The following is a 15,043-nucleotide window of genomic DNA, read 5'->3' on the forward strand; positions in this document are numbered from 1 at the left end:
TCCAAAAAACAAACACAGTCAATCACAAGGGTACTAACAACAAGATAGCTATTAAAATAGCTGTTTGAGTATAACATTTTAAGCTAACTGCCAAAAAAGTGACCAAAAGGCCAAAAAGAAGGGTACTTAGCCACAGCCAAGTCGAGACCACGACGTTACTCTAGGAGCGGCAAACGAGATCTGGGGGTTTGGGCGTGGTGCATCCTGGGATAAGGGGTTGGCCCAGCCAATGAGAGACTTCGTGCTAGTGTATCGGCCGAGTCGGAGCCGATTCTCGGCTCCGAGCCCATCAGTTATGAATGTAGGCGAGATAGGATCGCATTACATCTTATGGTTCAGCATAAGAGAAAGTCACAAGATTATATATATGAGTTGCCAACATACAGCTCAGGTTGACTTTCTCCTAGTAAGGAAAGGGCAGTGGGGTAGAATCAGTAATTGTAAAGTCATTCCCAGTGAAAGAGTTGGCTCACAGCATAAATCACTGGTTGCCACAAGCAGCTGTGAGCAGTGGTCGGAAATGGCTCTAAGGTCAACAGAGAATAGACTTCTGACATGGAAGTTGACTGGGAAAGCACAGGGAGTCCAAGGAAATGGTCAGGGCTCTATCACCTCAGGAAGAAGAGGAAATAGGTGAAGTCGAAGAATGGCAGTCCAAGAATATTTTAGTTGTTGAACATTGCATTTTAAGTCTAAAAAATGCTGTAGTACTTTCTAGACATTTTGCATAATCATTTAACATTTGTTCAGTACCATTCCATATTAAAAAACAATCATCGACAAATCTCCGGTAAAACAGAACCCTGTTGCTCAATATCATTCTTGGATGTATTACTTGAAAATGAAATGGAAGGAAATGTAATTGAAACTAGTGTTTACAAAAGGGAAGTGCACGTCAATCGGTATGTTCATAAAGGGAGCATGTATCCACCTCATATTTTCAAAGGAATAGTGAAAGCACAGTTGGTCAGAACAAGTAGGTTAAATACTAGTGATAACGAATGTAAACGACGGCTGGACGAAATGGCAAATTAGTTTATTGAGAGAGGATATGCTGAGCACATGGTCAATCAAGTACATGAGATGTATAACAACAGGACAGGTTTAACAAGACCTGTTTTTAGTAGTGAACCCCCTTGCAGTATAACAAGTAAAGAAGGTGCTGATAAAATTAGATATTTAACTAAGTACAGTGTTAAAACTAGGGATGTAAGAAAAACTACTGAAAATAACTGAGGGATCTTAATGGCTGTGCCACAATTATGTCACATCCTCAATGGGAGGCCTAATTTTACATATAGGAATTTAAATAATTTGAAAATGAGATTGTGCTATAAAGACTTCAAACATCATAAGAAAGCTCAAGCAATGTATAAAACAGACACTCATCCATGCTTGAATTGTAGCTGCTGTACATACATTTCTATGAAGGACAATTACACCTTTGTCCACCCTGTTACAAATAAAAAAAATACATTTTAAATGTACTGGAACATATGATACAGTATACGTGATATATCTGGCAGCATACTCAAAATGTCCATCATTCTATGTGGGAAAAAGTACCTGGAAATTAAAGGAAAGAATAATAGAGCATAAGTCGGATATATGCAGACAGGTACAACAAAATGAGTTAAGCAAGCATATTATGGATAAGGGTGTTGAGCACACATTTAAATTTAGAGTAAAAGGAACTGTACGTAAACAAATATGAGGGGGTGACACAAATAATTTATTAGAGAACAAAGAATATGGTTGGATTTTAAGACTGCAGGCAGATATAGAGCCTGAGTTGAATAGCATGGTTAGCATTAAACCGGTTTTAGTTAAACAAATGCAGCTGCATTAGTTTATGTAATTTTAAGTATTATAATGTTATACTATATATATTTTCTGTTCTAAATGCATTAATAGTTATTCTATGATTTTTATGCGGCTTACGTGTCTTACATGTGTATATTTTATAAGAAAGAGGCTAAATGTATTAATTCTTAAGGATATTTTTAAGGGAATGTATGTCTTTAAAATTAGATGGTTGAATTTTAATTGAAATGTGATTAGCTGGCCATGTTCACATGATTTTAGTTCTATAAAAACTGAAAGAGTGAAATAGAATGTATTAAGCACTTAAGAAAAAATGTATTTCTGAAAGCTTTGCAATTAAAGTATTGGCATTCTTGGAGCTGGATTTTTTTATTGTGCTGTTATCCCCTAACGTCTGGTTCATCACTTCATTAACCTCACATCTGGGCATTCTTCTGCATTCCACCACCAACATTCGTTGTGTACTTAAATTCATACCTGATTCAGTCACATATCTGTCCTATAGTCCACACATATGCATTTGGAAGCACTGCCATTCTTCGACTTCACCTATTTCCTCTTCTTCCTGAGGTGATAGAGCCCTGACCATTTCCTTGGACTCCCTGTGCTTTCCCAGTCAACTTCCATGTCAGAAGTCTATTCTCTGTTGACCTTAGAGCCATTTCTGACCACTGCTTACAGCTGCTTGTGGCAACCAGTGATTTATGCTGTGAGCCAACTCTTTCACTGGGAATGACTTTACAATTACTGATTCTACCCCAGTGCCCTTTCCTTACTAGCAGAAAGTCAACCTGAGCTGCATGTTAGGTCAACAAAAACTGAAAGCGTGAAATAGAATGTATTAACCACTGAAGAAGGATTTATTTCCGAAAGCTTTGCAATGAAGTATTGGCATTCTTGGAGTTGGATTTTTTTTACTGGCGGAATCTAGAAGCTCAGGAAGTCATCGAAAGAAAGGAGTGCAGGAAAAGTGGAAGACAGATAAGACAGACCAGGCTAAAAAGGAATACTGGTTGGCTAACATAAAGGCTAAGACACAAGTTGCAATAGCAAAGAACAAAGCATCAGAGGCACTCTGCTAGCAGCTTCTGAATGAAGAAATCCCCACAGAAACTGTACTGCCCCAGGCATAGCCTACAGTGAAAGAAGGAGATGAGACCACCACAGGAGAAGTAAGAACATCACTAAAGAAAATTAAGTCAGGGAAAGCAGCAGGCTCAAGTGAGATCACAGCAGAAATTATCAAGATGTTGGGTGAGTTGGGGAGAAATGGCTTCTGAGGGTACTAACAGCAGTGTGCAGAGACAGGCATATCCCAGATGACTTGGGAATAAGTATAGTTGTGCCAGTGTACAAGAACAAAGAGGACATCCACAACTGTGGGCAGTAGAGAGGCATCAAACTCCTGTCACACTCAGTAGTAGAAAGTAAGTCTGGAGATGACCAGTTGAGATTCAGATCAGGATGCAGTACACCTGGACCAGTGTTTGCAGTAAAACAGATGGTTGAGAAAAACCTAGAAATGAGGACAGGGTCCAATTGCGCATTCCTAGACTTGCAGAAAGCATACAACAAGGTCACAAGTAGGCTGATTTGGGCAGTCCTGAAATGGTCTGAAGTCCCAGAAACAATGACAGAATTAGTACAGACTATGTACAAGTACGAACAGTGTTCAGATTCACACAGGGATTCCCAGTAGGAGTGGGTGTGCATCAGGGTTCAGGTCTGAGCCCAATGCTGTTCATACTGGTGATCGACTACATCAGCAAACAGGGTGAAGGAGACAGATCAGCAAAGTTGTTGTATGCAGATGATGCAGCATTACAGGTACACCCACAGCAAGAACTTCAGCTGAAGACAGGGAAATGAATATAAAACTAAAGGCACATGGCATGAAACTAAGTACAGGTAAGACAGCTGTAATAGCAGCAAATGGACAAAATACAAAGAAAAGCTGAGAAATGAGACAGAAGGTAAAATAGTGGAACAGGTTAAAAGCTTCAAGTGTTTGGGAAGGGTAGTTGGGGAGAAGGGAAGTCTTAATGAGAAGGTCAAAGTTAGAATGGTTACAGTCAACTGCCACACAGTGTTGAGTAGTGTGTGCCAGTAGAATGTCAAAGAAGCTGAAAAGTAAAGTGTGCAAAACAGCGGTGCGACCAGTACCTCTCTATGGTACAGAAACCTGGGTAGTAGTGGCGGAGCAGTTGAGGAAGCTAGAGGTGATGGCAACTGAAGTGTCTGAGATGGGTGGTAGGATGCACAATGTGGGACAGAGGAAGATATGAGGACATCAGAGCAAAAGCCAAAGTAGCTCCAATTGCAGAAAAGGTCAAACTGAACAGATTACAGTGGTTTGGGCACATGTCCAAAAATGCATAAGGCAACTTGGTGAAGAAGATTTGGGACAGGCAGGAAGAAGGCAAGAAGAAACTAGGGTATCCAGCAAAGAGATGGATGGATTGTGTGTGAGGAAACTTGTGACCTTCAGGCATAACTGTTAAAAAGGGTAGGAGAAATGCATTGAATTGAGAGACTGCATCAGCTCACACAACCTTGACCCCATGTAGAAAACTGGAGAAAGGAAGGTTGACAATGATGATGAAGATGACGGTGATGATGATCTGAATGCAATAAGATCCTACACCAAGGAAAGAAATGAATGCAGCTGGAGCCCACCAAGTGTGGGAAGAGTGTAAGAAAGTACAGTTGTGTACACTTACCATAAACGTAGATGTTCGAGTGTATTCACTGTTGCAGTTATCACCTGTGGGTTATCCCTGCTGTGGTAGCTCTCAGCCGGCCCGAATACCAGAGTCAATGTTTTTCTGTATTGGCTGCTGTCGCTTGCTGACTGATATCAGGTTGTCAGTGCTATAAAGCAAGGCAGCCAATGCCATTACATCAGTTTTTCTTGCCCTAATCAGTCAGAAGCCCCAGGAAATAAGGTAAAGTGGTCCTGGTGGCTAAAAGCCACCTTAAGAATCTTATGTCTCCCTAAGGGAAGAGGATATCAGGGGGAAGGAGGGAGGGAAACCAGGACTGCAGCAGTGAACACACTCAACATCTACATTTATGGTAAGTGTACACAACTGTACCATGTTCTTCATGTTTCACTGTTGCAGTCATCACCTGTGGGAGGATTCACAAAGCTGAGGAGAGGGGTGGTAGGATTAGTAAGGGACCTAGGTATGGGTCAAGCAAGCCCTGCAGAAGTGCACAGGCAAACCCTGCCCTAGCCTTAGAAAATAGAGGTAGGTGGTAATGCTTGGTAAAGGTATGGACAGAAGTCCAGGTGGCAGCCTCCAGGATGCCCCTGGTAGGAACTCCTCTGAGGAATGCTGTGTGGAAGTGGAGGCTGCCCTAGTGGAGTGGGTTCAAACAGACTTTGGTGGGGGGGGTTCCCATGTAATCTGTAGCAGAAATGGATACAGTGTGATATCCATATGGAAATGGTTTGCTTGGAAATGGGCTTCCCCTCTGCCCCTGAAGCAAAGCTAACAAGTAGTTGGTCTGTTTTCCTGAAGGGCTTACTATGGTCCAGATAGTATCTGAGCTGTCTGTGCACATCTAGTGAGTGCAAAATTCTTTCCCCCTTCTTTTGAGGTTTAGGAAAGAAGGTGGGCAGATGTATGACCTGACTGAGTCACATTAGATACCACCTTAGGCATAAAGGAGGGATTAGTCCTCAGGAAGACCCTGTCTGCATGGAAAACGATTAAGGGCTCAATGGCCATCAGTGCCTGAAGTTCTGAGACCCTTCTGGCTGAGGTGATCGCTAGGAGAAAAGCAGTCTTCTAGAAGAGGTATCTTAGTTCTGCTGAAATAGTAGGTTTGGAGGGTGGTAAGGTTAGTTTTTCCAAAACAAAATTCAGGTCCCAGGCTGGCGAGGGTGGCCTTCTGGGAGGTCTGATATTAGAAGCCCCTCTGAGGAACTGTTTCATCAAAGGATGGGAGAAAAGGGCAGATCTGCATCAAAATGAGCTGAAATGGCTGATGCATGGATTTTAATAGAAGAGAAGGAGAGGCCACTATTAAGTAGCTCAGCTAGGTAGTCCAGGATAAGAGGGATAGAAGGTTGTGAGGTATTGCTCCCTCTGGACTGGCTCCAGGAGCAGAATCTTTTCCATTTTATTGCGTAAGATTTTCTGGTGCTGGGCCTTCTTGCCTCTCTGATAATGTCTAGGACCTGTTTGTTTAACAGGGGCCCCTTGTTTGCCTTTAGAATATTAGCCATGCTGATAGTTTGCGAGTCTGCAAGTCTGGGTGCAGAATCCCCTCCCCACCCGAGTCAAGAGGTAGGAGATCAGGGGAAGCAGCCTGGAAGGCTGTAATGCCAGGCTGTGCAGTAAGGGGTACCAGTGTTGTCTGGGCCAATCTGGAGCAATGAAGATGGCCTTTAGTCTCTCCTCCCTTATTTTGATCAGTACATTGGGAATAAGAGGCAGAGGAGGGAATGCGTACACAAAGAGGGAGTTTCAGGGGAAGGTCAAGGCATCCACCTTCCACGCTAGGTGCGGAAACTCCCTGGTGCAGAATTTTTTTCAGTGGATGGTTGAGATGCGAAGCAAAGAGATCCACCACCGGAGTCCCCCACTCCTGAGTGATTTGTAAAAAGACTTTTCTGTGGAGCTGCCATTCATTGGGGTCCAGTAAGTTTCTGCTTAAGTTGTCTTCCAGGGTGTTGTTGATCCCTGGCAGATATTGGGCTATTAGGTGTAACCCCATGGAAGAGGCTGTCAGCCAGATGTTCATGGCTAGCCTGCACATAGGGTAATATTGGGTCCCTCCCTGTTTGCTGATGTACCACATTACAGTGGTGTTGTCTGTTTTGATAAGGAGGACCCCCTGGCCTGAGATGGGATTTGAAGGATGACAGAGCCTTTTGTACTGCCATCATTTCCTTCTGGTTGATGTGTAAGGGAAGGTGTTGGGCATCCCAAAGACCCTGGGTGCACCTGCCTTCTAGGTGTGCGCCTCAAGCAATGTCTGAGGCGTTGGTGGTAATGGTCTGCCCGGTTGGGCGGAGGGTGAAGGAAAGACCCTTGTTCTTGGCACAAGCCCCTGCCCATCAGAGAAACTTGGCCCTGATGCAGCGGATCAGAGGGAGAGAGGTCTCTAGAGATTGAGAGTGCTGACACCAAAGGCTTTTCGATACCACTGAAGTTTTCTCATGTGAAGCCTGGCCAGAGGAATTAGAAGGATGCAAGATGCCATGTATCCCAAGGCTTGCAGGAACTTCCTCACAGTTATGTGACTTCTGGAAGCCAGCTGGGTGAAGTAGAGAGACAGGAATCTCTGCTTTTCTGGGGATAGGAAGACCATTTGGGATGCTGTGTCCAGCAGTGCTCCCAAGAAAATGATCTTCCTGGAGGGTGTTTGCTTTGATTTCTTCTCATTGATGGTGTACCCTAAGGAGGTTAGGAGGGTTTTGACAAAGGGGAGGTTGTTGAGTAGCTTTTCTTTGCACTCTGCCTGAATGAGGCAGTCATCCAGATAAGTGTAATAATTTTTCTGCCTGCAAAAGGCTATGGCCGGGGCTAAGCAAATACCCTGGTAGCAGTAGATAAGCCAAAGGGTAGTGCAGAGAACTGAAAGTGTTGTCAGCCTGCTCTGAAGTGAAGGAATTTCTTACAGGATTCCCTTATGGGGATGTGGAAGTAGGCATCTTTTAGATCTAGGGTAACTAACCAGGCATTTTTTGTCAGCATAGGCAGCAGCTGCTGCAAAGTCAGCATTTTGAATTTGGGGATCACTAGGGAGGTGTTCAGAATGGATAGATCTAGGATGGGGCACCAAGTGCCCTCTTTTCTGGGAACAAGGAATAGTCTGGAATAAAAGCCTTTGCCTGTTTGATTGGAGGGGACAGGTTCTACTGCCCCTTGGGATATGACAGTTTGGACTTATTTCAATGCCTCTGCCCACTGATTTAGAGGTATGTCTGGGTACCCTCTTGGAATTGGGAGTTTGTGGAAGGAGAATTTGTATCCCTGAAAAATGGTCTTTAATACCCATTGGTCCTTTGTTACAGAAAGCCAATTTTCTATGCAGAGGGAGAGCCTTCCTCCTAGTTTTTGGTAAGTGAAAAGAGGGCGGGGGGGGGGGTCATTGAGAATTTTTGCCATAGAGGGATGGCTTAGAACTCCCTGCCTTTGGAGTGGAAGTGGTCCACTGTTTGGTTCTCTGCTGTCCCTGGGATAGGAGCCTGGGTGGTTTGTCCCTCTGGGGCTTACCTTGCCCCTGTCTGCTAGGTGCAGGAAAGGACCAGTAATTTGAGGGAAAATTCCTGCTGAACCTAGGAGGCTGTACCTGAAAGAAATATTTTACTGTTTGCATAGATTTTGCTTTGTCTTCCATCTTTTTAAGCACCTCTTCTGCTTTTACTCAAAACAAGCAGTCTTTATATCCAAGGGTGCATCAATTAATTTAGATTTGACATGATCAGGGAGAGGTTGTTCCTTCAACCATGCATGTCTCCTAATGACAGATCCTGACACTGCTGCCCTGCTCGAGGCTTCTAGGGTGTCATATCCACAGTGTAATGAGTCTTTGACCAATTGACAAGTAGAGTGCAGTAAATCTGCTAACTCTTTCGAATTGGCACAGTCAAGAAAGGTTGAAATCTTTTGCTTTAACAGTTCCAAAGTGTGTTGCTGATATTTTAACATGTGGAACTGACAGCTGAGTGCTCCGATAGCTAAGGTTGCAGAGGTGTATACTTTTGTACCCCATCTGTCCAGAGTTCTGGAATCTTTGTCAGAAGGAATAGGATTCTTTGCTGAACTAGCCTTAGCTCCTTTTGGTCCTCGTGTAATGACCTCTGGGTCTGCAGCAGGCTTCTATAAAGGTATTTGTGAGAATCAGGTACTCTGTAATACCAGTCAGGTTTACTGGGAGTAGGTGGGAGGGCGTCAGGAGCTAAGCTGGATTCATGGAAGTCATCATTCACCACCTCTATGATAGGGGGGATGGCCAAGGGTCTGTGCTGGGGCAGGTCTAGAAACTCTCTTAGTCTTTTCTTAGACTGAGGGAAGTCCTGAGATTCCCAGTAGAAATGTTTCCTGAGGGTGTGAAGGTTTTCCACCAAAGGAAAGATCTCCTGGTAGGGAGGCAGAAGGAATGGATTCCTCTGCATCTGAATCCTCATAAGCAGTCAGAGGTTGTTGTTCCTCTTCAAAATCTGAATAATCAGACTCCTCAGAATCCTGTTCTGTCAGCATTTCAGGAGAAAGGTCTCTTTTCCTTTTAGAAGTTGTGGCCTGACTACCCCTGATATAGGAGATATGATCCTCCGCCACTTTAAGCATTTGAGATTGGGGTGGTGGAGGAGGCGTAAGATGGTGGCTAGAGGTAGATTTCCTAGGAGTGGCCTTGCTTCTGCGTCTAAGAGTATCCATCGGTCTGAAAGAAACAGTTGTCGGATGAGAAGATGTCATTTTTGTCTAGATTTGGTAGTGCGAAAAGATCCTCGGAAGCTGGTGCCTGCATCGTAGCTCAGGACCCAAATGAGGCAGAGACAACCTAAAACTCAGAAGACGAAGAAGATTTCTGCGTCATACCAGACTCCAAAAGGGTCTTGGTAGAAGCCTGCGCAGGTATCGTATAGGGGCTGCGAAGGCACCTCACTAAATTCTGGAGAACTGACAACCTGCTTAGCTGTAGGGTCATCAGAAGGTTTAGCCTTGTGTGGTCTGTCTCTATCTGTATCCTTACGTTTTTTCAGAATGTCTACGGATTGTTGGCTGATGCCATTTCAGAATGCAAAGACGTAAGACGAAAATACCTGGCTACAATAAGAGTTCTACGACGAATGGTTCTCGTCTTAAAGAGGGCACAGAACTGGCAACGGGGGACGTTGTGGTCTGGGCCTAAACAAGTGACACAGTATGAATGTAAGTCTCGGTGTGGGATTTGCTTTCCACAGGAGAGACAATTGTTAACTTTTTCGGACATCGGTTAGTGCAAGAAAAAGGATCCCCAATGGGGTACTTAGCTTTAGACGTTTTCAGCAGTAATTCAAACTCTGGTAGCAACCGACCAGCACACTTGCGAACTGCTTCTGCTATGCGCTCCACAGCAAGAAAGGCTGATGTAATGGCATCGGCTGCCTTGCTTTATAACACTGACAACCTGGCATCAGTCAGCAAATGACAGCAGCTGACGCAGAAAAGCATTAACTCTGGTATTCGGGCTGGCCGAGAGCTACCACAGCAGGGATAAAGTACAGTTTTGTACCTACCATAAATGTAGATGTTCGAGTGAAGACACTGCTGCAGTCATTACACTTGGGTTATCCTGCCGTCAGGCGGTCCTGCAGTCGGACAGAGTTCCAAAGTCTTGGTCCGGCATCGGTTGCTGTCGCCTCCTCCCTGACGTCAGTGCGACAGGGGTATATAAGATGCAGCCGACGCCATTTTCTTCAGTTTTTCTTGCCCCAGATGTCAGGTGCCTCTAAATATGTAGGCAATTCCAATTGCTAATAAAACATACATAAGAGAAGCAAAAAACAACTTACAGCTACCAGCAAATACTCCCCATAGGTAGTAAGGGTAGAAGACATAGGTACGTACCAGCCAGTAAGAGAGGAAGGAGGGAGGGTAACCTGGACTGCAGCAGTGTCTACACTCGAACATCTACATTTATGGTAGGTACAAAACTGTACTATGTTCATCGTGTTACACTGCTGCAGTCATTACACTTGGGTAGAATCCCAAAGCTGAGGAAGGGTGGCTGGTCCTATAAGGCATTAGGGGTGGCTATAAGACCCTGCAGCACTGCAGTGGCGAAGCCAACTCTGGATTTAGAGTATAGAGGCAGATGGTAATGCTTGGTGAAGGTGTGTAAAGAACTCCAAGTTGCTGCTTCCAAAATATCCTTGGTTGGTACTCCCCTGAGGTAGGAAGTTGAAGTGGCTGTTGCCCTGGTGGAGTGAGATCTAATGCTGCTAGGTACAGGTTTTCCATGGTATGTGTAGCAGAAATGTATACAATGTCCTATCCATTTTGAAATAGTCTGTTTTGAAATGGCTTTTCCCTGTGCTCCTGCAGCATATGCTACCAATAATTGCTCAGATTTTCTGAAAGCTTTGGTTTTGTCCAAGTAAAGCATTACTGCCTGTGAATATCCAAAGAGTGCAGTAGTCTCTCCCCTTTATTCTGTGGTTTAGGATAAAAAGTTGGCAGGTGAATAGTTTGGTTTAGAGCCACACACTGGATACCATCTTTGGCATAAAAGTAGGGTTAGTTCGTAAAGACACCCTGTCCTGGTGGAAAATGAGGGAAGGTTCCACTGCCATTAGAGCCTGTAATTCTGAAACTCTTCGTGCTGATGTTATTGCCAGAAGCAGAGCAGTTTTCCAAAAGATATATTTTAATTCTGCTGTGTTGGCTGGCTCAAAAGGAGGAGCTTCTCCAAAACAAAGTTGAGGTCCCAAGTTGGAGTAGGGGCTCTACGGGGTGGTCTTATGTTTTTAGCCCCTCTGAGGTACTGTTTTAACAGAGGATTAGAGAAAATTGGTGGATCCGTGTTGTAATGAGCAGAGATAGCAGAGGCATGGATCTTGATGGATGAGAAGGAGAGTCCTTTGTCCAGCATCTCAGTTAAGTATTGTAGTATCTGAGGACTGTTTGGTACATGAGGGTCAAGGCTGTGAACTTGGTTCCAGGCACAGAATCTCTTCCATTTATCCGAATAGGATTTCCTGGTACTAGGCCTTCTGGCCTCCAGAATGACATCCATAACAGCTTTGGAGAGAGGCATTGCTTGCTTGACTACGGAATCTTCCATGCAGCTAGGTTTAAGGTCTTTAGCTGGCTGTGTAGTATTTGTTTGTTGTGCTGAGTCAGCAGTTGTGGGATTTGAGGCAAAATCCAGGGTGGTTCTTGTGCTAAGCTCCTTAAGATTGGGTACCAGTGCTGGCGTGGCCAGTCTGGTGCAATCAGGATCATCTTTGGCTCTTCCTGCCTGGCTTTTATGAGCACTTTTGGCAGGAGAGGTAGTGGTGGGAAAGCGTACACTTGAAGGTTCTTCCAGCTGAATGAGAGGGCATCCACTTTCCATGCTTGTGGATGGTAACTCCTTGTGCAGAATTTTTGCAGCTGGCAGTTTATTGGGGATGCAAACAGATCTATGTCCGGGCTCCACCATTTCTGTGTTATCATTCTGAATATTAATGGATTTAACTCACATTCATGGGGATCCATGATGTTTCCTCTTAAGTCATCTGCCAGTGTGTTTTTCTCTCCTGGCAAGAATTGCGCTTGCAGATGAACTTGAAGGTTTATAGCTGTGTTCCATAAGGTCATAGTTTGTCTGCATAGGGGGTAGGAGTGAGTGCCCCCTTGCTTGTTTATGTACCACATAACTGTGGTGTTGTCTGTCTTTAGGAGTAGTTGTCCTGGATGCAGCAGGTCCTTGAAAGCTATAAGTGCATTTTGTACAGCTAGCATCTCTTTTTGATTGATGTGAAGATGCCTTTGTTCTGCGGGCCACGTGCCCTGAATACATTTGCCTGCCATGTGTGCTCCCTAGGCATAATCCGATGCATCTGTTGTCAGTGTCTGCCTGGCTGTGGGTTGTGTAAAAGGCTGTCCCTTGTTGAGGTGACAAGCTTGAGCCCACCATTGAAACTCCTGTTGAAGGCAAGGGATCAGTGGTATAACTGTTTCCAAACATTGACAGTGTTGAGACCATACATTCTTTAGGTACCATTGTAGTTTCCTCATATGCAGTCTGGCATATGGAATTAGTAATATGCAGGATGCCATGTAACCCAAGGCCTGCAGAATTTTTCTTGCAGGGAGCTGGGTCTTTGTTGCCATCAATTGAAAGTATTGAGTCAGTTGTCCTTGTTTGTCTGGCGTGAGATAAGCCATCTGGGCCGTTGTGTTCAAGCTGGCACCCAGGAATATAATCTCTTGTGAGGGCACTAGTTTTGATTTCTTTTCGTTTACTGTGTACCCCAGGCAACTTAATAACTTTTTTACAAACGCCGGATGCTTTACAAGAGTGTCCTTGCTCTCTGTTTGAATCAGGCAGTCGTCCAGGTACGGATAAATTTGAATTCCTTTCTGTCTGCAAAATGCAATTACTGGTGCCAGGCACTTTGTGAAGACCTTGGGCGCAGTAGATAAGCCAAAGGGCAGTGCAGAGAATTGGTAGTACATTGAACCAGCTATGAATCTGAGGTATCTTCTGCAGTTTTGTCTGATAGGGACATGCAGGTATGCCTCTTTGAGGTCCAAAGTCACAAGCCAAGCTTTCTTGCCCAGCATGGGAAGAAGCTGCTATAATGTTAACATTGTGAATTTCGGAACATCCAGGTAAGTGTTTAGAGATGAAAGATCCAGAATGGGCCTCCAGGCTTTGTCCTTTCTGGGTACCAGAAAGAGTCTTGAGTAAAATCCTTGTCCTTGCTCCTGTGATGGTACCTTTTGAATAGCTCTCATATCCATGAGTGCTGTAATTTGTTTTTGAGCCTCTGCCCATTGATTTGGTGGCAGATTTGGCATTCCTTTCAACCTTGGCAGAGTGTGAAAGTGGAACCTGTAACCTTGAAATACAATGTTGATAACCCATTTGTCTTTGGTAATCATTTGCCAATTGTGGTAGAAGAGTGCCAGTTTTCCTCCCAAGGGGGCTGCCAAGACGGATTTGTTTGGCAGCTGTAGTGGGAAATCACTGGAGCTGCTTTTTATATGGTTGTGGCCTGTCTTCCCCTTCTTTCTGGCCTGATGCAACCCATTGTCGAGGCCTGTAAGGACCTTGTGTTTGACCTCTACCTCTTGGACATCTGTATCTTCCCCTTTGAGGTCTGTCTGTAATTGGAAAGGACCAATTCTTAGTTGGCCAGTTTCTGCTAAATCTAGGAGGCTGAACCTGTAAGAAATCCTTCACCGTTTCCATAGATTTTGCCTTGTCCTCCATTTTCTTTAATACCTCTTCTGCCTTAACTCCAAATAACACATCCTGCTACAAAGGTGCATCCAACAATTTTGCTTTAACATGATTTGGTAATGTATGTTCTTTTAACCAAGCGTGTCTTCTAATACCAGAGCCTGCAACTGCTGCTCGGCAGGAGGCCTCTAGAGAATCAAAACCACATTGCAAAGTATGCTTTCCCACTTGTTCAGCTGCATGCAATAAATCCTGCATTTCTTTGAAATTAGGAGGATCTGATTCTGGAAGCATTTTTTGTTTTAACTGAGACAGTAAAAATTGCTGAAATTTTAGCATGTGAAACTGGCAATTTAAGGCTCTCATTGCTAAAGTTGCAGACGTATATACTTTCATTCCCCATCTGTCTAATATTCTGGAATCTCTGTCAGAGGGAACTGGATTCTTGGCTGATGAGGCCTTAACTCCTTTGGGTCCCTGAGAAATAGTTTCAGGGTCAGCGATAGGGCTTTTATACAGAAATTTATGTGAGTCAGGGACTCTGTAGTATCTGTCAGGTTTAACAGGGGCTGGAGGTAAGGAATCAGGATTTAAGCTGGATTCAGTATACACATTATCGACAATATCTAACACTGGCAGAATAGCAAGGGGTCTGTGTTGAGGTAATAAAAGGAAGTCTCTGAGCCTTTTCTTGGATTCTGAGTAATCCTGGCCCTTCCAGTGGAAATGCTCCCTCATGGTATGTAGGGTTTCCCCAAAGGAGTAGTCCTCAGGCGGTGAGGCTGATGGAATTGATTCCTCAGCATCAGAATCCTCATAAGGGGGTAAAGAGTATCCTAAGTCTGAGGATGAATCAGAAGAGATGGACACCTGGTCGGATGAGTCATAGTCTGCATCCTGTCTAAGCCTTTTATCAGGAGGGGGATGGGACCCCCTGATCAGAGTAATTAGGTCTTCGGCCATTTTGAGCATTTGTTTCTTAGGCATGGAGGCCTGTCCTGGAGAATGCTGAATTTGTTTCTTTGACTTTAAAGGAGGCTTAGACTTAGCTGAGGGTTTAATGCTTAACTGAGTAGGTCTAAAGACACCCTCTGTAGCTGTGGGTTGCTCAGCTACTCCGGATCCCTCTGAAAGGTTAGTCTCGGTAGGCTGAAGAGCTTGTGCGTCCGAAGGCCCAGCCATCTCCACGTGGGAGTCAGAGGCGGCTTGTGGTTCTACAGAAGCGGTCGTCATGGGCTGCGAAGGCGCCTCGCTGAAAACTGGAGAACTGGTGACTGGCCTAGAAGAGGCTTCGTCGTCAGTTTTGGGCCTCGGGTGCCTATCCTTG

The 15,043-nt window shown here is 44.5% G+C and overlaps 1 protein-coding gene across 3 annotated transcripts in view; it reads right to left on the reverse strand.

Moving 5' to 3' along the window:
• Positions 1-15,043, reverse strand: part of RUFY2 (RUN and FYVE domain containing 2) — a 2,497,315-nt gene that overhangs the window by 458,981 nt on the left and 2,023,291 nt on the right. The gene's annotated exons all lie outside the window — the stretch shown is intronic.

Source organism: Protopterus annectens, chromosome 14.part0, assembly GCF_019279795.1.
Source record: "Protopterus annectens isolate FY-2018-M chromosome 14.part0, PAN1.0, whole genome shotgun sequence".
Lineage (NCBI taxonomy): Eukaryota > Metazoa > Chordata > Ceratodontiformes > Protopteridae > Protopterus > Protopterus annectens.